Here is a 25,078-nt window from a genome sequence, read left to right as displayed (position 1 = left end):
AATCAACACAAAGCTTCTCTCCAAAGTTCAATGTCCTCATACTCCTCCCAGTCCAAGGTCTCTCATAAAGTCTATCACCTCTTCTGATGAGTCAAAATAAAATTCCTGCTTTTGATGCATCACCCACAAGCGGGGAGGGTTCAAAACCCTGAACTTCACCCACTTACATAGAACAGTACAGCACAGAACAGGCCCTTCGGCCTCAATGTTGTGCCGAGCCATGATCACCCTACTCAAACCCACCCTATACCCATAACCCAACACCCCCCCCTTAAGCTTACTTTAATTAGGACACTACGGGCAATTTAGCATGGCCAATCCACCTAACCCGCACATCTTTGGACTGTGGGAGGAAACCGGAGCACCCGGAGGAAACCCACGCACACAGGGGGAGGACGTGCAGACTCCACACAGACAGTGACCCAGCCGGGAATCGAACCTGGGACCCTGGAGCTGTGAAGCATTTATGCTAACCACCATGCTACCCTGCTGCCCACTTCTTGAATCTTTTATCTGATTATACCCAGCCCTCCACTTCACCAGCTCCGCACCCAGTTCCTAGTAAATCCGCAGCTCACTCCCTTCTTCGGTGCATTTCTTGGTCTGCTTTGCCCCCCCCCCCCCCCCACCCCCCCACCCTCCCAGAAATTTTTCTTTGTGAAAAATCGATGCGTTTGGCGGTTCCCCTACCTGTGGCCTCTTCCTCTGCACCCTGTGCGCCCGATCCACCTCAGGGGCTGGTCAAATGTCCCCTCCCCCCACTAATCTCTCCAGCATGTTCGCCACATACTTGGTGGCCTCCACTCCCTCAATGCCCTCAGGCATCCTGACTATCCTCACATTCTGCCTTCTGGACGGTTCTCGAGCTCCTCCAATTTCTCCCTTAGCCTCTTTTGGCTGCTCAACACCATCCCCATCTCTGTCTCCAGCAAGACCAGCCGATCTTATCTTTGGAGGGACAGAGCACCGGATCTGCGAGGACCATCTTGTGCTGGGGAAAGGATGAAGACAGCGTTTTTGAGGCTCAGAGGCTTTTTAAACAGCGCGCTGGGATTCAAGAAAAAAATCAACAGTTACATCTCAGGAAAGGGGTAAGCTGATTGTTTGTGAGTAACTGATATGAGTTACTGTGTGTAAATAACTGTAACTGAAAGAACTGAAAAAGATAACAGTCAGGGACCAAGTTTAAAAAATAAAGTGAGTTATCTATAGTAGAAATCTAGTGCTAGGTTGTTGTGCCGACCATTTATCCTAATCTAAGATCAACCTAACCTGCACCCCTTCAATTTACTGCTGTCCATGTGCCTGTCTAAGAGTTGCTTAAATGTCCCTAATGACTCTGACTCCACCACCTCTGCTGGCAGTGCATTCCACACACCCACCACTCTCTGTGTAAAGAACCTACCTCTGACATCTCCCCTATACCTTCCTCCAATCACCTTAAAATGATGTCCCCCACGTGACAGCCATCCGCCCTGGGGAAAAGTTTCTGGCTATCCACTCTATCCATGCCTCTCATCACCTTGTGCCCCTCTATCAAGTCACCTCTCTTCCTTCTTCGCTCCAGTGAGAAAAGGCCTCACTCCCTCAACCTTTCTTCATAAGACATGCCCTCCATTCCAGGCAGCATCCTGGTAAATCTCCTCTGCACCCTCTCCAAAGCATCCACATCCTTCCTATAATGAGGTGACCAGAACTGGACACAATATTCCAAGTGTGGTCTAACCATGGTTTTATAAAGCTGCAGCAAAACCTCGCGGCTCGTAAACTCAATCCCCCTGTTAATGAAAGCCAACACACCATACGCCTTCTGTACAACCTGGTGGCAACTTTGAGGGATCTATATACGTGGACCCCAAGATCCCTCTGTTCCTCCACATTTCCAAGAATCTTGCCTTTAACCCTGTATTCAGCATTCAAATTCGACCTTCCAAAATGAATCACTTCACATTTATCAAGGATGAACTCCATCTGCCACTTCTCAGCCCAGCTATGCATCCTGTCAATGTCCTGCTGTAACCTGCAACAGTCCTCAACACTATCTACAACTCCACCAACCTTTGTGCCATCAGCAACTTACTAACCCACCCTTCCACTTCCTCATCCAAGTCATTTATAAAAACCACAAAGAGCAGAGGTCCCAGAACAGATCCCTGCGGGACACCACTGGTCACCGACCTCCAGGCGGAATACTTTCCATCCAATACCACTCGCTGTCTTCTTTTGGTCAGCCAATTCTGTATCCAGACAGCCAAATTTCCCTGTATCCCATACCCCCTAACTTTCTGAATGAGCCTACCATGGGGAACCTAATCAAATGCCTTAACTGAAATCCATTTACACCATATTCACTGCCCGACCTTCATCAATGTGTCTTGTCACATCCTCAAATAATTCAATGAAGCTTGTGAGGCATGACCTGCCCCTCACAAAGCCATGCTGACTATCTTTAATCAAACTATGCTTTTCTAAATAATCTCTCAGAATCCTTTCCAATATTTTGCTCACCACAGACGTAAGACTGATGGGTCTGTAATTCCCAGGGATTTCCCTATTCTTGATTAGGGGAACAGCATTCGCCTCTTTCCAATCATCCGGTATTACTCCAGTGGAGAGTGAGGACGCAAAGATCATCGGCAACTGCGCAGCAGTCTCTTCCCTTGCTTCCCGTAGTAACCGTGGGTATATCCCGTGTTGCTCGTTCTGGTGAGTGCGCTTTACACGCTGTTTTATTACTTAGCTCTAGAGTCGCCAGGTATCCTTATGATACCACCACGAGGTTCAAGTTCAAGTTCAGATCAATGACTCAATACGCCAATTAGTAAGGTTCAAATCAAAACACGTTTATTAATACACAGTTAATCGCTACTCATGCATACAATACTAAAAGACTAGGCTATTCCTACCACTAACAGGCCAATACTTATCTGGATAAGGGAACCCGCTGGGTCAGGGAACAATGGCCTCTTGCTCGATCCTGAGTCTGCAGGCTTCCAGCTGGTATGGACTAAGGGGCCAGGGGCATCTATCTCGTAGTGTGTGTTGACTGGACACTTACTTGATGGTGCAGCAGTTGGCCAGGTCTCTCCTTCTTACGGTCAAGTTCATGGGGCATCCGGTCATGAGCGTGTGTGGGGTGAAACCTATAGAAGTCAAAACAGTGTTTCTCAAAATCATTAGCGTGAATGGGAGGACTGAATCCCAAGTCATGTTATTTTCTTTGACCATTTTACGGAGGGTAGCTTTTAGAGTCCGATTCATGCGCTCCACGATACCACTTGACTTGGGGTGGTATGCGATGTGGAACTTTTGTGTTATGCCAAATATCGTGAGGACGTTCTTCATGACACGTCCCGTAAAATGGGAACCTTGGTCCAATTCAATGCTTTGGGGGAGTCCCCATCTCGTAAAGATGTGGTGTGTCAAAATCTTTGCCGTGGTTTTTGCCATATTGGTCCTAGATGGGAAGGCTTCTACCCATTTAGTGAATGTGTCAATGACAACTAAGACATATTTATAACCATTCCTGCAAGGGGGCAATGGACCTATTAAATCAATTTGGAGGTTAGTCCAGGGGCCATTAACGAGGCGGGTGTGGCTAAGCTGCACTTTCTTGGAATATCTGTCCAGATTATTTTGGGCACAGATAAGGCAATTTTCTATGTAATGGGTAACGTCTTCTTTCAGATGTGGCCACCAACTGAGCTGTCTCAGGTGGGCTGTAGTGGGGTCAATTCCCTAGTGTCCATGACCATCATGTAACAAAGAAATTAGTTGATTCCTGTCCTGTTCAGGAACCACATAAGGGTGTCTTTGAGAACCACACCATCATGTGTGGTCAGTGCATTCTTGATCCTATCAAATGGAGCTGGGAATTTTCCGTTAAAAATCTCCCTGAGATTGCTGTCCTGCTTCTGGACCTGTACTAAATCTTCAATATTAGTTTGCGAGACTTGAACTACATTCACTGGGGCGCTTTCGGGGGGATTCCAAAAATGTCCATGTCTGGAACCTGCCTTAGCCAATGCGTCGGCTTTCACATTTCCAGGGGGGGATGAACGGTGATGACTTCTTACCTTTATAATTCCAAATGTCCTATCTGTGGCTTTATCTAAAATGTGGCGGAGAAATGGGGCTGAAGGAAGGGGTTTACCGTCTGCGGAAACAAAACCTCTTGCTTTCCACAGGGGTAGGAATTCTGTGAGGCTGTTGCAGAAATAAAGGCTATCTGAGTAGATGTCTGGCGGGCTGGGGAAGGAATCTGGGTGCTCAACAATGTACGCAATGGCTGCGAGCTCTGCTGCCTGCGCGCCTAAGTGACCGGGTAATTTCAATGCAATCTCATCTAGTGCGTGTCCCTGCGCGTCCTCAACATAGATGCTGCATCCTGTAATGCGCAATCCAGTGTCTGTGTGCTTGGGGCTTTGGGGTGAACGTCCTATCTTTCTGGGGGGTGTCTTTGCAATAAAGGGGCCTGTGTTATTAAGTGGGGAGATGATTTCACATTCATGGGGGGTGCTTGGGTACTGGAGGTTATCTGCCAAAAAAGTGTGGGTCTTTGTCCTTTGTACTGTGATGTCCTGTCCCTGCAAAAGACGGGTCCATCTAGCTGCTCGAATCTGACTAACAGTTCCGTCCTTTAGTCGTCCGTCTAACAAAAGCTGTGTGGGGGTGTGTTCGGTCAGAATCGTAATGGGGTTCAGTCCGGTTATGTAGGAAAAATACTGCACTGTCCAGAAAACTGCGAGTAGGTGCCTTTCACAGGCTGAAAATCCTTGCTCCACAGGACCTAAGATTCTGGAGGCATAAGCCTCTTAGCTGCTAGTGCTGTTCCTGAAGGAGCACGGCCGAGAGGGTCAGATCATGCTTGCTACCTCAATAGCATAGGGGGAAAGTGGGTCTGGAACTTGCAGTGCGGGGGCTGTGATAAGGGCTCTTTTTAAATCGTCCACAACATCTGTATGCTGCGGAAGCCATTCCCAAGGGGCTCCTTTCTTTAGGAGGTCTGAGAGGGGGGCTGCTTTGGTCGCGAAACCGTCAATGTGGTTCCGACAGTAGCCAACCAGTCCTAAAAACGACCGGAGTGCTGAAACATTCTGGAGAAGGGGCAATTTAGCAATCGAGTCAATCCTTTTATGCTCGAACTCACGTTTACCATGTGTGATAATTGTTCCCAAATATATCACCTTTACGTCCAAAATTTGGGACTTCTTGGGGTTAACTTTACAACCAATTGTCTGTAGGAGTTCCAGGAGTTCAGACAGAAGTGTGATGTGCTCTGCCTTGGTGTCTGTCTGCAGTAATAGGTCGTCCACATACTGGACCAGACAATCGGGGCAAGAGAATTTAGACAAACCATTTGCCAGCTGTCGGTGAAAAACGGAGGGGGAGTTGTGGAATCCTTGTGGAAGGCATGTCCATGTGTACTGCTGACCTTTAAATGTGAAGGCAAATTTGTACTGGCATGCCTTTGCCAATGGAATGGACCAGAAGCCGTTGCTGATGTCCAAAACCGTAAAATACTTGGAGTTGAGTCCCTGTTTGAGCATGGTCTCGGGACTTGTGGCTACCGTGGGGGCTACTGCGGGGGTGACTTTATTGAGTTCCCGATAATCGATGGTCAGTCGCCATGATCCATCGGGCTTTCTCACTGGCCAAATCGGGGCATTATTAGTAGAGGCTACTGATCTACGCACACCCTGCTCTAATAAGCTGTCGATAACTTTTGTGATTTCTGTCTCTGCCTCTTGGGGAAATCCTTATTGCCGTTTGGGTCTAGGGTCAGGTCCTGTAATTTGAACTGGTCCAGACATTCTGCTGCAGTCGTGCCTGTGACTGGCAAATGCTGATCTGTTCTTTTGAAAACTGCCCTAACCTGTTTGTCCATGCTGAGCGTGGTCGGATCAAAACAATACTCTCCGACTGCGCTAAACCTGTTTGCGTACTCACCTACTGGGGCTGGTTTAGCTCACCAGGCTAAATCGCTGGCTTTTAAAGCAGACCAAGCAGGCCAGCAGCACGGTTCGATTCCCGTACCAGCCTCCCCGGACAGGCGCCGGAATGTGGTGACTAGGGGCTTTTCACAGTAACTTAATTGAAGCCTACTCGTGACAATAAGCGATTTTCATTTCATTTTTTCATTTCTGTGAGCGTTGCAGGGGCTCTTTCTGACCTTGCCATCCTCCAGACGCATTGATTCACTGGATCAAATGACAGGTTGTGTGTGTTCATAAAATCAATGCCTAGAATGTGTTCTGCTGTGTGGGGCAGATCTACTAAAACAATAGGGTGTTTGGTGGTAATGGTCCCTAGCTGAATGGGTACAGGGGCTGTGATGTGTCCCTGCTGTGAGTGGCCTGTAAAGCCGCTGAGGGTGATTGTGGCTGTAGTGGGCCACGTGTCCGTTTGAAACATATTGGAGGAATTTATGGTCGTGCGGGTCCCTCCTGTGTCCCAGAGAAAATCAATGGGCTGTCCCCCTATTTTTGCTGTGACTACCGGTCGTTCAGACGTATCCTAAAGTGTGTCACAGACCCAAGTGGGGGAGCCCGAACACCATCAGTCCGTGCTGTTCATGTCTCCTTGGTCTGAACGGGTGCTGATACCATGAATAGGCTTTGCCCTATTTCTGTTCAGAGTGCCTGTCTGTTGGCCTCTCTGTGATTTCTGCGGGGCGTTGCACTTTCGTGCAAAATGACCTAATTGTCCACAGTTGTAACATTCCTGTGGCTTATGTGGGGGTTTGTTCTTGACGTGGACCAGGAGGGCTGCCGGGAAGGTAAGCGTTTTGTTTAAATTACTTACCTGTCGATGCCAGCGGCCTTTCCTTCGCAGGGAGGAGCGGGAGCAGGAGCGGAGGTGATGTGGACTAGGAGGGCTGCCGGGTAGGTAAGTGATTCTATATATTTGGGCGGCGGCGGCTAATAAAGACAAGTAGTTGTTATAGGGGAATCTATAATTAGAGGGACAGATAGTATCCTTTGCAAGCCGGATCGGGAGTCTCACGTGGTGTGTTGCCTGCCCGGTGCCAGGGTGCGGGACATCTCCGACTGGCTTGAAAGGATACTGGAGCGGGAGGGGGAGGATCCAGTTGTTGTGGTCCACGTTGGGACTAACAACATAGGCAAGGCTAGGGTGGAGGACCTGTTTGGGGATTATCAAGCACCAGGAAGGAAATTGAAGAACAGGTCCTCGAGGGTCATAATCTCCGGATTACTGCCCGAGCCACGTGCTAATTGGCATAGGGATAAGAAAGTTAGGGAAGTAAACACGTGGCTAAGGGATTGGTGTGGGAAAGAGGGATTCCATTTCATGGGGCATTGGCACCAGTTTTGGAACCGGGGGGATCTGTACCGTTGGAACGGTCTCCACCTGAACCGATTTGGAACCAGTGTTCTAGCGAAGAGGATAAATAGGGTGGTCAGTAGGACTTGAAACTTCTGAGTCAGGGGGAAGGGAAAGCGACAGGGAGTAGGGAGTTAAATGGAAGGATAAGCAGCAGGTTAGCATGTGTGCAGGTGGGTTTATGTTCAAGTCAGACTAGGAATGAAGCAAAAAGGAAGGATAACTTAGGATATCTCATGATGTCCAATTTCTCTCAGCATTAAGGCACTTTTTCCTGAACGCTCGTAGCATTCGTAACAAAGTTGATGAATTAACGGCACAAATCATCACGAATGAATATGACTTGATAGCCATTACGGAGACATGGTTGCAGGATGGTCACAACTGGGAGTTAAATATCCAGGGTGTACCAGATGTTTCAGAGGGATAGATAGGTATGTAAGGGAGGTGGAGTAGCACTAATAATCAAGGACGACATCAGGGTGGCATTGAGGGATGATATAGGTTCTATGGAGAATGAGGTTGAATCCATTTGGGTAGAAATTAGAAATTCTAAGAAGAAAAATAGACTGATAGGCGTAGTCTATAGGCCACCAAATAATAGCATCACACTGGGATGGGCAGTAAATGAAGAGATAACTAATACCTGTGAAAATGGTACAGCAGTTATCATGGGAGATTTTAATCTGCATATAGATTGGTCAAATCAGCTCGGTCAGGGTAGCCTTGAAGAGGAGTTTGTTGAATGTATCCGGGATAGTTTTCTGGAACAATATGTAATGGAACCGACGAGAGAGCAAGCTATCCTAGATCTGGTCCTGTGTAATGAGGCAAGAATAATTAATGACCTCATCGTTAGGGATCCTCTTGGGAGGAGTGATCACAGCATGGTTGAATTTAGTATACAGATGGAGAGTGTGATGATAGAATCCAATACCAGGGTCCTATGCTTGAACAAAGGGGGCTATGATAGAATGAGGAAGGACCTCGATAAAATAGACTGGAAACAAATATTTTATAGTAGGACAGTTGAGGAACAGTGGAGTACTTTCAAAGAAATCTTTCATGGTGCTCAACAAAAGTATATTCCAGTGAGAAGGAAGAATTGTAAGAAAAGAGGTAATCTACCATGGGTGTCTAAGGAGATACATGAGGCTGTCAAATTGAAAGAGAAGGCTTACAAAGTGGCCAAGATCAGCGGGAAACTAGAAGATTGGGAAAACTTTAAAGGTCAGCAGAAAGCCACAAAAAGAGCCATAAAGAAAAGTAAGATAGAACACGAAAAAAAACTGGCACAGAATATAAGGACAGATAGCAAAAGTTTTTATAATTATATAAAATTAAAAAGAGTGGCTAAAGTAAACATTGGTCCGTTAGAGGATGAGAGTGGTCATTTAGTTATGGGATATGATGAAATGGCGGAGGCATTGAACAAATATTTTCTATCGGTCTTCACAGTGGAGGACACTAATAACATGCCAGCAATTGACTGAGAGAAGAAGGTAGGTGAGGACCTGGAAAACATTATTATCACGAAAGAGCAAGTGTTGGGCAAGCTAATGGAGCTCAGGATAGATAAGTCTCCTGGCCCTGATGGAATGCATCCCAGGGTACTGAAAGAGATGGCTGGAGTAATAGAAGATGCACTGGCGGCAATTTTCCAAAATTCGCTGAACATTGGAGCAGTCCCAGAGGATTGGAAAACAGCAAATGTGACGCCACTGTTTAAAAAGGGAAGTAGACAAAAGATGGGGAATTATAGACCGGTTAGCTTAACCTCTCTCGTGGGGAAGATGCTTGAGTCTATTATCAAGAAAGAGATAGGAGGGCACCTCGATAGAAATTGTCCCATTGAACGGACGCAGCATGGATTCATGAAGGGCAGGTCAAGCTTGACGAATCTCTTGGAATTCCATGAAGAAATTTCGAGCAGTGGATGTGGTGTACCTAGATTTCCAAAAGGCCTTTGACAAGGTACCGCACAAGAGGCTGCTGCATAAGATAAGGATGCATGGTGTTAAGGGTAGAGTACTAGCATGGATAGAGGATTCGTTGTCTAACAGGAAACAAAGAGTGGGAATAAATGATTGCTATTCTGGCTGGCAATCAGTGACGAGTGGTGTGCCTCAGGGATCGGTGTTGGGACCACAATTATTTACAATTTATATAGACGATTTGGAGTTGGGAACTACGTGTAAGGTATCCAAGTTTGCAGATGACACGAAGGTGTGTGGCAGAGCAAAGTGTACTGAGGACAGTAAAACCTTACAGAGGAACATTGACACATTGAGTGAGTGGGCAAAGGTCTGGCAGATGGAGTATAATGTCAATAAGTGTGAAGTCATGCATTTTGGTAGGAGTAACAATAGAACGGATTATTACTTAAATGGTAAAAAGCTGCAGCCTGCTGCTATGCAGAGGTACCTGGGTGTACTTGTGCATGAGTCACAGAAGGTTGGTCTGCAGGTGCAACAAGTAATGAGGAAGGAAAATGGAATGTTGTCCTTCATTGTGAAGGGGATTGAGTTTAAAAGCAGAGAGGTAATGTTGTAGTTGTACAAGGTGCTGGTGAGGCCACACCTGGAGCACTGTGTGCAGTTTTGGTCTCCACACTTGAGAAAGGATGTTCTAGCACTAGAGGGGGTGCAGAGGAGGTTCACAAGGCTGATTCCGGAGTTGAGGGGGTTATCGTATGAGGAGAGGCTGAGTAGATTGGGATTATATTCACTGGAATTCAGAAGGTTGAGGGGGGATCTAATTTTGAAGGGAATGAATAATATAGAAGTAGAAAGGATGTTTCCACTGGTAGGTGAAAGTAGGACAAGAGGGCATAGCCTCAAGATTAGGGGGAGCAGATTTAGGACTGAATCAAGGAGGAACTTCTTCATTCAGAGGGTGGTTAAAGTATGGAATTCCCTACCGAAAGGAGTAGTAGACGCTACTTCATTGAATATATTTAAAGATAGGGTAGATGTTTTTTTGAAAAATAAAGGAATTACGGGATATGGCGAGAATGCGGGTAAGTGGTTCTGAGACCACGAAAAGATCAGCCATGATCTTATAGAATGGCGGAGCAGGCTCGAAGGGCCGGACGGTCTACTTCTGCTCCCAGTTCTTATGTTCTTATGTTCATTCACCCAGGCGGGGTTTTGGTGTGCTCTGACTGCCTGAATGTCTGCCTCTGCCTGTGCCTCCTCGGGCTTCTTAAATGCGGGTTTACTATGCACAGATTGCTCCCAAGCGCGGGAAAACCTTTTTAATACCCATTTCTCATTGTGGGCATCTTCTGAGGGGTCATAATTTGCGCACGCTTTCTGTCCTGCCTCTGTGGCATGGGAGATAAGGGTACGGGTCCATTTGGCCATGTTGTCTGGGGACAAATGGGCGCGATCTAAGTTTCCAAACACTGCTGTGAAATGGATCCACAGGCGTCCAGCAAACGCTGTGGGATGTTCTGTCTTTTTCTGCCTGTACTTGTTCAGGCCTTCTACGGGGTCACCTCTATTATATCCGATCGCATCGAGGATCGATGTGTGCATCTCTTCTAGGGTGCCTCCTCCAACGTTCTGTGGGTCTGGAAGGGCTGCTACCACTGAAGGGTCTAAACTTAAAACCGTGAGCTTCACCTGCTCACGCTCATCCAGGCCGTACATGGTCGCCTGTTGCTTTACTCTCGCGAAGAATTGGTGGGGGTCTGCGGTGGGGAGGAATGGTGTGATTTTGTCACACGCGTCCCGTAATTGGGTCACGGTTAAGGGGGTGGTATAAGTGAAATCTGCTGCACCGTCTGCGGATGCTTTGCGTTGGGTGGTGACTGGATTCATGGGTGCTGGTGCTATCTGTTCTGTGGGGGGTTGGGGTGCTTTCCTCTTCTGCGGTTTCTGTTGCGCACATGTTCCCTGAACGTATCTCTGTGCTGTTTCGATTAATTCCTGCCAATCGGAGCCTTCTTCCTCATCTAATTGTGTCCCAAAGGTGCTTTGGAACCCATTCTGTACGGAAAGCAGAGATTGCAGTTCCGCAATCTGCTTCCGGCATTTCGCATGGTCCACTGAGCTTTATCTTTGCTCAGTGGTGGCAGCATGGAGTGCTCTTAAAGCTGCCTTTAAGTCGCTGCATTGCTTCTGCAATGCCTCTACCTGCTTCTTGGTTTACTCTCTTATCAAGACTGTGCACTGCATGTCCTGATAGGCCTTTTCATACTGGGTTTGGGAGCTGCTTAAGTACGCCAGAAAAGACTGGTTTGCCCTCTTGGCATCATCCACCTCTACGTCTTTTGCTGCTAACCTCTGTCTCAATTCGATATTCTCTCTCTCTACATCGCTGACATCAACCTTACTCATCCTATTTATTTCCTCTAACTCTGCGTGGAGCGTCCGAACGACCTCTTCTGTGCCTCGCAATTGTGCCAAACAGGACACGATTGCCATCGGCTTACGAGCTTTCCCTAAACTCTTTTTGTGTATCTCACTCAGGTTCTCCCACCAAGTATGTCCTATACTTCCGGGACCTGTTTCCTCATTTGAACAGAAATCGCTCCAAAGGGGCCATCCCTTCCCTTTGAGGTACTTTCTGATCTCGACTTCCCAAACAGGACACTGTCCTACTCTGCTGCTGGTCGCTGCGACCACGAACACTTGAGGGTTCATGAGGCGTTCCATTGCCTGCATGGCCATCTTTACTATCTGTGCTCTCTTTAAATTTAGAACGAGGGGTACAAAGGCGGTGCTATAGACACGGGTACGGCTTTCGCTATTTTCCAGAATATAAACTCCTGACAGTTTTCCGCAACAAATATCTGACAGTTTTACCTTATAACCCTGTTAGTTACGCATGCAAAAACACACTTCCGAATTACGAGGATTGATCAGAACTGCTTGTGATTGTTTCTGTTCCCAATTAGATTTCTAATTTCAAATTGCTGGGTTCTCTCGGAGTGGGGGTGCCACTTCTAGTCGAGTCCCGTCAGAGTTCGCCACTAAATGTTGCTCGTTCTGGTGAATGCGCTTTACACTCAATTGGCTCTGTTTTACTCCTTAGCTCGAGAGTCGCCAGGTATCCTTATGATACCGCCACAAGGTTCAAGTTTAAGTTCAGATCAATGACTCAATACACCAATTAGTAACATTTAAATCAAAACACGTTTATTAATACAGTTAATTGCTACTCATGCATACAATACTAAAAGACTAGACTATTCCTAACACTAACAGGCCAGTACTTATCTGGATAAGGGAACCCGCTGGGTCAGGGAACAATGGCCTCTTGCTCGATCCTGAGTCTGCAGGCTTCCAGCTGGTATGGACTAAGGGGTCAGGAGCATCTATCTCGTAGCGTGCGTTGACTGGGCACTTACTCGATGGTGCAGCAGTTGGCCAGGACTCTCCTTCTTACGGTCAAGTTCTTCGAGAGCTGCTAAGATGTTCTGCTGGGAGGACCGGGTAAGAGAGCAAACTGACCTTGGGGGCTCTATCTCATAGTCCTCAGTGGCTTCACGCCCTTTTGGGCAGACCCCGAGCTTACTTCCAATTGATTGGATCCCATACCAATCGATTGGTTTGAATTTCCCAATACTGGGGCTGTTTCCCGATCGCTGGGTGGCCGTTTGCTTCTTTTGTCTTGGACTCCTGCTGGTGCCGAGGAGTCTAGCTTTACTTCGATCACCTTTGATTGTTACTATTGTGCCCTGGAATCGCTCATTAATATGCATGGCTGCTGGTTTCAGTGCTGTCTGCTTTCTTTGCAGGCAGAATGCACAGGAACACTGCTTGTTTCTCTGGGATTGTCCAATTTTCCCGGCGTTCCTTGTGTTTCTCCATTTTAACTTGGGAAGTGGCTACACGCATCAGACCCAGGGGACTTAACTATCCAGATGTTTTTCAAAATTTCCAGCACATTCTCCTTCTTAATATTAACCTGGTTGAATCTATTAACCTGGTTCATGCTGTTCTCATGAGCACCAAGGTCCCTCTCTCTAGTGAATACTGAAGTAAAATATTCATTTAAGGCCTCCCCTATCTCCTCAGATTCTCAGCACAAGTTCCCTCCACTATCACTGATTGGCCCTACTCTCACCCAGATCATCCTCTTATTTCTCACATAAGTGTAGAACGCCTTGGGATTTTCCCTAATCCTTCCTGCCAGGGCTTTTTCATGCCCCGTTCTAGCTCTCCACAGTCCATTTTTGAGCTCCTTCCTGGCTACCTTGTAACCATTTAGAGCCGAGTCAGATCCTTGCTTCCTCAACCTTACGTAAGTTTTCTTCTTCCTCTTGACTAGAAGCTCCACTTCACTTGTCATCCAAGGCTCCTTAACCTTATCATTCCTTCCTCGTCTCAGTGGGGCAAAACTATGCAGCACTCGCAGCAAGTGCTCCTTCAACAATCCGCACATCACTGTTGTGCATTTCCCCAAGAACAATTCAATCAGGCATGTGAAGCATGACCTGCCCCTCACAAAGCCATGCTGACTATCTTTAATCAAACTATGCTTTTCTAAATAATCATAAATCCTATCTCTCAGAATCCTTTCCAATATTTTGCTCACCACAGGTGTACGGCTGACTCACTTTATGCTCCCTTAGCTCCTGTCTAATAGCAGTATAATTTCCCCTCCCCCAATTAAACACCTTCCCATACTGTCTGTTCCTATCCCTCTCCATGACTATGGTAAAGGTCAAGGAGTTGTGGTCACTGTTACCAAAATGCTTTCCCACCGAGACATCTGACACCTGGCCTGGTTTGTTGACAGCACCAAATTCAATATGGCCTCCCCCTATTCGGCCTATCTACATATTGAGTCAGGAATCCTTCCTGTACACACCTGACAAAATCTGCTCCATCCAAACCATTTTCACTAAGGAGGTTCCAGTCAATATTCAGGAAGTTGAAGACACCCATGACAACAACTCTGTTACTTCTGCACTTTTCCAAGATCTGCCGCCCAATCTGTTCCTCTATCTCTCTGCTGGTATTGGGGGGTCTATAGAAAACTCCCAATAAAGTGACTGCTCCTTTCTTGTTTCTGACTTCCACCCATACTGACTCAGTAGACAAACCCTCCTCGAGTACCTCCTTTTCTGCAGCTGTGATGCACTCCCTAATTAACAGTGCCACTCTCCCTCCTCTTTTACCTCCCTCCCTATTCTTCTGGAAACATCTAAACCCCAGAACATCTAACAAATATTCCTGCCCCTGTGAAATCCATGTCTCCGTAATAGTGTTGCTCGTTATGCTCTCTCCTTAATTGGCTCTGTTTATGGCGGTTAATACGGTCGCCATCCTTAATTCTAAGTATGCTTGCTCAAGAGTTGCCAGGCATCTTTTCGATACTGCCACAAGGTTCAAAACCGAATACTGATCAAAGACTCGATACACCAGTTAGTAAGTTCAAAATCAACACTCATTTATTTACACACAGTCAAATAAACTCATGCACAAACTCTACCAACTAAACTATCACTACTACTAAAGCTTATACGTAGCTTCGGGTACCCACTCAGTCAGAGGAACAATGGCCGTTGTCCTGTTCTGAGGTTGCTGGCATCAAACTTGTATAGAACAGTAGCTGGGAGCATCTATCTCGTAGCGTGAGTTGACTTTGGACTTACTTGTCTGGTGCAGCTGCTAGGCAGGCCTCTCGTCGCTAAGAGCCAAGGCCAAGAAGGACGATTCTCTCTTGGGGGCTTCCTCTTATACCCCAAAGGGGCTTCGCGCGCTTTTGGGCGGGCCTTGAACTTGGCCCCAATTAATTGGACCATATTTTAATCATTGGTATTGATTTTCTCCAATAAAGGGGTGGTTGCCTGATCGCTGGGCGGGACCTAGGTGACCGTTGGCCTGCTTTTGATTTAGTCTCCTCTGGCGCCGGGGAGTCTGACCTGGTACTGATTGCTTAAATGTTTCTCTTGTCCCCGGAGATAGCTCATTGCTATGCTAATGGCTTTGCAGTGTCGGTCTTGTCTGGGAGCTGCAAACCTCAATCCACAGCCAAACCTTGCACCTGCTTGCTTTCTTAGCATTGTCCATTTTCCCCTTCATTCTTTGCAAGTGTCCATTTTGTAATCGGGACGTGGCCACCCCAGGTGGCTACAATAGCCACAACGTTGTAGTTCCAAGTAATTCGGGGCAGCACGGTAGCACAAGTGGATAGCATTGTGGCTTCACAGCGTCAGGGTCCCAGGTTCGATTCCCTGCTGGGTCACTGTCTGTGCGGAGTCTGCACATTCTCCCCGTGTCTGCGTGGGTTTCCTCTGGGTGCTCCGGTTTCCTCCCACACTCCAAAGACGTGCCGGTTAGGTGGATTGGCCATGATAAATTGCCCTTAGTGACCAAAAAGGTTAGGAGGGGTTATTGGGTTTTGGGGATAGGGTGGAAGTGATGGCTTAAGTGGGTCGGTGCTGACTCGATGGGCCGAATGGCCTCCTTCTGCACTGTATGTTCTATGTTCTAAGTACTCATCTATGCTCGAAGTTCATCTCCCTTATTCCTGACACTCCTTGCATTGAACGAGACACACTTTAACCCATCCCATTGTGTGCAACTTTGCACTATCAACCGTCTATCCTTCCTCACAGACTTGTTGCATACTATTTCTGCCCGTTCAACAGCTACCCTATCCTCTGATCTATAGCTCTGGTTCCCATCTCCCTGCCAAACTAGTTTAAACCCTCCCGAAGAGCTCTAGCAAACCTCCCACTAAGGATATTGGTGCCCCTCCAGTTTAGGTGCGACCCGTCCTTCATGTACAGGTCCCACCTTCCCCGGAAGGTATCCCAATGATCCACATATCTGAAACCTTCCCTCCTACACCAGCCCTTTAGCCACGTGTTCAGCTTCACTCGCTCTCTGTTCCTTCCCTCAGTTGCACATGGCACCAGTAGCAATCCTGAGATCACTATTCTGCTTGTCCTGCTCTTCAGCTTCCAACCTAACTCCCTAAAATCACTTTTTAGATCCTCATCCCTTTTCTTAGCTATGTCGTTGGTGCCTATGTGTACCACGACTTCTTGTTGCTCCCCCTCCCCCTTAAGAATCCGACTCGATCCGAGACATCCTTGGCCCTGGCACCCGAGAGGCAACATACCTTCCAGGAGTCTCACTTGCGACCACAGAATCTCCTATCCATTCCCCTAACCATTGAGTTTCCCATCACTATTGCTTTTCTATTCTCCCCCCTTCCCTTCTGAGCCCCAGAGCCAGACTCAGTGCCAGAGACCTGGCCGCTAGGGCCTCCCCCCGCTAGGCCATCCCCATAACAGCACCCAAAACGGTATACTTGTTTTGAAGGGGAACGGCCACGAGGGATCACTGCGCTGTCTGCCCGTTTGTTTTCTTTCCCCTGACTGTAACCCAGCTACCCTTGTCCTGTACCTTGGGTGTGGCTACCTCGCTGTAACTCTTCTCTATCACCCCCTCTGCCTCCCGGATGATCCAAAGTTCATCCAACTCCAGTTCCAGTTCCCTAGCATGGTCTCTGAGGAGCTGGAGTTGGGTGCACTTCCTGTAGGTGTAGTCAGCGGGGAGACCAGTGGTGTCCCTCACCACCCACATCCTACAGGAGGAGCATGCAACTGCCCTAGCCTCCATCCCGTCTGTTCTGAATTCCCAAAGAGATTTTTTAAAAAAGATGAAATGCACGTTAGGTCCTGAAACAAAATATATATGGTTACGGCTGCTACTCTCTCAAGTGAACCCTCTAAAATTGGTGATTCTGCGAAATGATACAAAGATAGCTTGCTGCCTGCAAAAAACAAAAACAAACAATAAAAAAATACTCTAACCTTACAGAATGTAGCTGAGATCCTGCCCTGTCAAGCAGCTGGAACTCCGCCCTCCGACTCTGCTCCCAGTCAGCTGCACTCTTTGCAAACTCCGGGCTCCCTTCACAATCTTTGCGGAAATGTAGGAAATGAAATGAAAGGAATACTTTGCTCCCTCCTCACCTAACTTCCTCAGTCATCAAACTCTCACTATAGCACTCAACTGCACCAAATTCAGCACTCCCTCAGTCACCAAACTCTCACTATAGCACTCAAATGCACCAAATTCAGCACTCCCTCAGTCGCCAAACTCTCAGTATAGCACTCAAATGGACCAAATTCAGCACGCCCTCAGTCACCAAACTCTCACTATAGCACTCAAATGCACCAAATTCAGCACTCCCTCAGTCACCAAACTCTCACTATAGCACTCAAATGGACCAAATTCAGCACGCCCTCAGTCACCAAACTCTCACTATAGCACTCAAATGCACCAAATTCAGCACTCCCTCAGTCGCCAAACTCTCACTATAGCACTCAAATTTACCAAATTCAGCACTCAGTGCAAACAAAGTCAGCGCTGTAAGCTGGCTCACATTTATACTGTCTGAATCTAGCCTCTGAAAACTGGCCTCATCCAATTAACTAATTAACAAGCTACAGCTGCATGTAGAGCCCGAGTAAAATCTGTTTAAAGCTGGTTTAAAACTCACCTTCTTCTAACTCAAACAGCAATTAACTAAATATAAGAAAGACTAGACTTTAGATAAAAATGAACCCTTAATATCTCTCAGTCACCAAACTCTCACTCAAATGCACACAAATCCAGCACTCAGTGCAAACAAAGCCATGGCCAACTTATTTTCATTTGGTAAGTAGTTTTAAATTAATTTATTAATTAGTTCTAGAAATGGCAATTAGAGGGGTAAATTAGAGGTCCATGAAGCTTCCAGCAATTCCGGACAACTACATCTGCAGAAAGTGCACCCAATTGCAGCTCCTCACAGAACACATGGTTCGGCTGGAGCAGCAGTTGGATGCACTTCAGAGCAAGAAGGTGGCGAAAAGCGCCATGGACAAGAGTTTTAGAGATGTGGTCACACCCAAGGTGCAGGCAGACAGATAGGTGACCGTTAGAAAGGGCAGGCAGTCAGTGGAGGAATCCCTTGCACTCTCTAATAGGTGTACCGTTTTGGATACTGTTCATGGGGATGGCCGAGCGGCAGAAAACAGCAGCAGCAGTCAGAATAGTGGCACCACGGCTGGCTCTGTTGATAAGCAGGGAAGGACAAAGTGCAGAAGAGCAATAGTCATAGGGGACTCTATAGTCAGGGGCACAGATCGGCTCTTCTGTAGACATAAAAGAGACTCCAGGATGGTATGTTGCCTCCCTGGTGCCAGGGTCCAGGATGTCTCTGAAAGGTAGGGGGCATCCTGAAGGGGAGGGTGAACAGCCAGAGGTTGTGGTACATATTGGTACTAACGACATAAGCAGGAAGAATGATGAGGTCTTGCAGAAGGAGTTCAGGGAGTTAGGTAGAAAGTTAAAAAATAGGACTTCTCGGGTTGTAATCTCAGGATTACCCCCTGTGCCACGTGCCAGTGAGGTTAGAAATAGGAGGATAGAGCAGCTAAACACGTGGCTAAACTGTTGGTGTAGGAGGGAGGGTTTCAGATTTCTGGACCATTGGGATCTCTTCCGGGGCAGGTGAGACTAGTACAAGAAGGACGGGTTGCATCTAAACTGGAGGACCATAAATATCCTGGCCGCGAGGTTGGCGAGAGTCACACGGGAGGGTTTAAACTAGGGTGACAAGAGGGTGGGAACCAGAGCAGTAGGTCAGAATGTTAAATAACTGAGAGGGAACTAGAGAATAGGGCCTGTAAGACTCAGAAGAAGTGCAGGCAGGGAGATGTGCAAAATACAGCGGGATTGGTGGTCTGAAGTGCATTTGCTTCAATGCGGGAAGTATAACAGGTGATGCAGATGAACTTAGAGGTTGGAATATGATGTTGTTGGCATTACAGAGACGAAGTTGAGGGAGGGACAAGATTGGTAGTTAAACGTTCCAGGATTTAGATGTTTCAGGCGAGATAGAGGATGATGTAAAAGGGGTGGGGGAGTTGCACTACTGGTTAAGGAGAATATCATAGCTGTATTGTTGGAGGACACCTCAAAGGGCTCATGCAGCAAGGCAATATGGGTAGCGCACAGGAATAGGAAGGGTGCAGTCACAATGTTTGGGGTGTACTACAGGCCTCCCAACAGCCAATGGGAGATAGGGGAGTACATATAGAACATAGAACATAGAACGATACAGCGCAGTACAGGCCCTTCGGCCCTCAATGTTGCACCGACATGGAAAAAAAAACGAAAGGCCATCTAACCTACACTATGCCCTTATCATCCATATGCTTATCCAATAAACTTTTAAATGCCCTCAATGTTGGCGAGTTCACTACTGTTGCAGGTAGGGCATTCCACGGCCTCACCACTCTTTGCGTAAAAAACCCACCTCTGACCTCTGTCCTATATCTATTACCCCTCAGTTTAAGGCTATGTCCCCTCGTGCTAGCCACCTCCATCCGCGGGAGAAGGCTCTCGCTGTCCACCCTATCTAACCCTCTGATCATTTTGTATGCCTCTATTAGGTCACCTCTTAACCTTCTTCTCTCTAACGAAAACAACCTCAAGTCCATCAGCCTTTCCTCATAAGATTTTCCCTCCATACCAGGCAACATCCTGGTAAATCTCCTCTGTACCCGTTCCAAAGCATCCACGTCCTTCCTATAATGAGGCGACCAGAACTGTACGCAATACTCCAAATGCGGCCGTACTAGAGTTTTGTACAACTGCAACATGACCTCATGGCTCCGGAACTCAATCCCTCTACCAATAAAGGCCATGACACCATAGGCCTTCTTCACAACCCTATCAACCTGGGTGGCAACTTTCAGGGATCTATGTACATGGACACCGAGATCCCTCTGCTCATCCACACTACCAAGAATTTTACCATTAGCCAAATATTCCGCATTCCTGTTATTCTTTCCAAAGTGAATCACCTCACACTTCTCCACATTAAACTCCATTTGCCACCTCTCAGCCCAGCTTTGCAGCTTATCTATGTCCCTCTGTAACCTGCAACATCCTTCCGCACTGTCTACAACTCCACCGACTTTAGTGTCGTCTGCAAATTTACTTACCCATCCTTCTGCGCCCTCCTCTAGGTCATTTATAAAAATGACAAACAGCAACGGCCCCAGAACAGATCCTTGTGGTACGCCACTCGTAACTGAACTCCATTCTGAACATTTCCCATCAACCACCACTCTCTGTCTTCTTTCAACTAGCCAATTTCTGATCCACATCTCTAAATCACCCTCAATCCCCAGCCTCCGTATTTTCTGCAATAGCCGACCGTGGGGAACCTTATCAAACGCTTTACTGAAATCCATATACACCACATCAACTGCTTTACCCTCATCCACCTGTTCAGTCACCTTCTCAAAGAACTCGATAAGGTTTGTGAGGCATGACCTACCCTTCACAAAACCATGCTGACTATCCCTAATCATATTATTCCTATCTAGATGATTATAAATCTTATCTTTTATAATCCTCTCCAAGACTTTACCCACCACAGACGTTAGGCTCACCGGCCTATAGTTACCGGGGTTATCTCTACTCCCCTTCTTGAACAAAGGTACCACATTTGCTATCCTCCAGTCCTCTGGCACTATTCCTGTAGCCAATGATGACCTAAAAATCAAAGCCAAAGGCTCAGCAATCTCTTCCCTGGCTTCCCAGAGAATCCTAGGATAAATCCCATCAGGCCCCGGGGACTTATCTATTTTCACCTTGTCCAGAATTGCCAACACTTCTTCCCTACGCACCTCAATGCCATCTATTCTAATAGCCTGGGTCTCAGCATTCTCCTCCACAATATTATCTTTTTCCTGAGTGAATACTGACAAAAAGTATTCATTTAGTATCTTGCTTATCTCCTCAGCCTCCACACACAACTTCCCACCACTGTCCTTGACTGGCCCTACTCTTACCCTAGTCATTCTTTTATTCCTGACATACCTATAGAAAGCTTTTGGGTTTTCCTTGATCCTACCTGCCAAAGACTTCTCGTGTCCCCTCCTTGCTCGTCTTAGCTCTCTCTTTAGATCCTTCCTCGCTTCCCTGTAACTATTAAGCGCCCCAACTGAAACTTCACGCCTCATCTTCACATAGGCCTCCTTTTTCCTCTTAACAAGAGATTCCACTTCTTTGGTAAACCACGGTTCCCTCGCTCTACCCTTTCCTCCCTGTCTGACTGGTACGTACTGATCAAGAACACGCAATAGCTGTTCCTTGAACAAGCTCCACATATCCAGTGTGCCCAACCCTTGCAGCCTACTTCTCCAACCTACACATCCTAATTCATGTCTAATGGCATCATAATTGCCCTTCCCCCAGCTATAACTCTTGCCCTGCGGAGTATACTTATCCCTTTCCATCACTAATGTAAAGGTCACCGAATTGTGGTCACTGTCTCCAAAGTGTTCACCTACCTCCAGATCTAACACCTGGCCTGGTTCATTACCCAAAACCAAATCCAAAGTGGCCTCACCTCTTGTTGGCCTGTCAACATATTGTGTCAGAAAACCCTCCTGCACACATTGTACAAAGAACGACCCATCCAATGTACTCGAACTATATCTTTTCCAGTCAATATTAGGAAAGTTAAAGTCTCCCATAACAACTACCCTGTTACTTTCGCTCTTTTCCAGAATCATCTTCGCCATCCTTTCCTCTACATCTCTAGAACTATTAGGTGGCCTATAGAAAACTCCCAGCAGGGTGACCTCTCCTTTCCTGTTTCTAACCTCAGCCCATACTACCTCGGAAGAAGAGTCCCCATCTTGCATCCTTTCTGCCACCGTAATACTGTCCTTGACTAGCAGCGCCACACCTCCCCCTCTTTTGCCCCCTTCTCTGACTTTACTAAAACACCTAAACCCCGGAACCTGCAACAACCATTCCTGTCCCTGCTCTATCCATGTCTCTGAAATGGCCACAACATCGAAGTCCCAGGTACCAACCCATGCTGCCAATTCCCCTACCTTATTTCGTATACTCCTGGCATTGAAATAGACACACTTCAAACCACTGACCTGAACACTGGCACCCTCCTGAGAAGTCAAATCTGTGCTCCTGACCTCTCTACTCTCAATCTCTCGCACCCCAAAACTACAATCCAGGTTCCCATGCCCCTGCTGAATTAGTTTAAACCCCCCCAAAGAGTACTAACAAATCTCCCCCCCAGGATATTGGTGCCCCTTAGGTTCAGATGTAGACCATCCTGTCTATAGAGGTCCCACCTTCCCCAGAAAGAGCCCCAGTTATCCAGAAATCTGAATCCCTCCCGCCTGCACCATCCCTGTAGCCACGTGTTTAATTGCTCTCTCTCCCTATTCCTTGTCTCACTATCACGTGGCACGGGCAACAACCCAGAGATAACAACTCTGTTTGTTCTCGCTCTGAGCTTCCATCCTAGCTCCCTAAAGGCCTGCCTGACATCCTTGTCCCCTTTCCTACCTATGTCGTTAGTGCCAATGTGGACTACGACTTGGGGCTGCTCCCCCTCCCCCTTGAGGACCCGAAAAACACGATCCGAGACATCACTTACCCTTGCACCTGGGAGGCAACATACCAAACGTGAGTCTCTCTCGCTCCCACAAAATCTCCTATCTGTGCCCCTGACTATTGAGTCCCCAATTACTAATGCTCTGCTCCTCTCCCCCCTTCCCTTCTGAGCAACAGGGACAGACTCCGTGCTAGAGACCTGCACCCCATGGCTTACCCCTGGTAAGTCGTCCCCCCCACAAGTATCCAAAACGGTATACTTGTTACTCAGGGGAACGACCGCAGGGGGTCCCTGCACTGACTGCTTCTTCCCAGTCCCTCTTACAGTTACCCATCTATCTCCAGTCTTTGGTGTAACTACTTCCCTGAAGCTCCTATCTATGACCACCTCTGCCTCCCGAATGATCCGAAGTTCATCCAACTCCAGCTCCAGTACCATAACTCGGTCTTGTAGGAGCTGGAGCTGGCTGCACTTCCTGCAGGTAAAATCAGCAGGGACACTAACGGCATCCCTCACCTCAAACATCCTGCAGGAGGAACATTGCACTACCTTCCCTGCCATACCACTTAATTTCAACCAAGTTCTGGTAAACAAATATAAAACAAATAAAAAATAAAAATAAAAAAATAATAATATAATATAGCACTTACCTGCTCACACCAATGGGTCTTATTATTAGGTTAGAGGAGGAGGGCGGGTGGGAGACACTACACGTGTAGTGTCTCGGGTATCCTCTCCACCAGAATTTATTGGCTAGGAGAAAATCCTTCCCAGAAGTCCGCGGGTCGTACTTCCGGTTCCCGCCTTATATTATCTTTGCTCCCACTGGCACCCCGCCGCTCTTATCTTTTCAATGTCCCAGCTGTCTTACCTCTCGCGCTCTTTTCAATGTCCCTGCTGTCTCTCCTCTCGCGCTCTTTTCAATGTCCCAGCTGTCTTACCTAAGACCATAAGACCATAAGACATAGGAGTGGAAGTAAGGCCATTCGGCCCATCGAGTCCACTCCGCCATTCAATCATGGCTGATGGGCATTTCAACTCCACCTCCCAGCATTCTCCCCAATAAGACCATAAGACATAGGAGTGGAAGTAACCTCTCTCGCTCTTTTCAATGTCCCTGCTGTCTCTCCTCTCGCACTCTTTTCAATGTCCCAGCTGTCTTACCTCTCGCGCTTTTTTCAATGTCCCTGCTGTCTCTCCTCTCGCGCTCTTTTCAATGTCCCTGCTGTCTCTCCTCTCGCGCTCTTTTCAATGTCCCAGCTGTCTTACCTCTCGCGCTCTTTTCAATGTCCCAGCTGTCTTACCTCTCGCGCTGTTTTCAATGTCCCTGCTGTCTCTCCTCTCGCGCTGTTTTCAATGTCCTGGCTGTCTCTCCTCCCGCGCTGTTTTCAATGTCCTGGCTGTCTCTCCTCTCGCGCTCTTTTCAATGTCCCAGCTGTCTTACCTCTCGCGCTGTTTTCAATGTCCCTGCTGTCTCTCCTCTCGCGCTCTTTTCAATGTCCCTGCTGTCTCTCCTCTCGCGCTCTTTTCAATGTCCCAGCTGTCTTACCTCTCGCGCTGTTTTCAATGTCCCTGCTGTCTCTCCTCTCGCGCTCTTTTCAATGTCCCTGCTGTCTCTCCTCTCGCGCTCTTTTCAATGTCCCTGCTGTCTCTCCTCTCGCGCTGTTTTCAATGTCCCAGCTGTCTTACCTCTCGCGCTCTTTTCAATGTCCCAGCTGTCTTACCTCTCGCGCTGTTTTCAATGTCCCTGCTGTCTCTCCTCTCGCGCTGTTTTCAATGTCCTGGCTGTCTCTCCTCTCGCGCTGTTTTCAATGTCCTGGCTGTCTCTCCTCTCGCGCTCTTTTCAATGTCCCAGCTGTCTTACCTCTCGCGCTGTTTTCAATGTCCCAGCTGTCTTACCTCTCGCGCTCTTTTCAATGTCCCTGCTGTCTCTCCTCTCCTGTCCCTGCTGTCTCTCCTCTCCTGTCCCTGCTGTCTCTCCTCTATGTGGGCAGATTTTGGCAAGGAGTAAAAGTAACAGGATTGTTTGTGGTGGGTAATTTTAATTCCCTTTACTTAGTGCTAGGGCTTGTATGGGGCAAAATTTGTAAGGAGCACCGAGGAGGGCTTCTTGAAATAATTTGAAAATAGTCCAACTGGGGAACTACTGGTATCGCAGAATGAGCCCGGTCAGTGTGATGATATGCATGCGCAATCATGTAAATAGTAATAGATATGACATCCGACCAGCAGGTGGCAGTAAAGAACAATCACTTGACACTGTTACCTTGGGGAGTCTGGAGATAGTCGTTGTAGTAGATAGTTGTATTTGTAGTGGCTCTTAGATCATTTTTTT

The sequence above is a fragment of the Scyliorhinus canicula genome, chromosome 13 (assembly GCF_902713615.1).
Source record: "Scyliorhinus canicula chromosome 13, sScyCan1.1, whole genome shotgun sequence".
In the NCBI taxonomy this organism is placed as follows: domain Eukaryota; kingdom Metazoa; phylum Chordata; class Chondrichthyes; order Carcharhiniformes; family Scyliorhinidae; genus Scyliorhinus; species Scyliorhinus canicula.
This window is presented reverse-complemented; position numbering follows the sequence as displayed.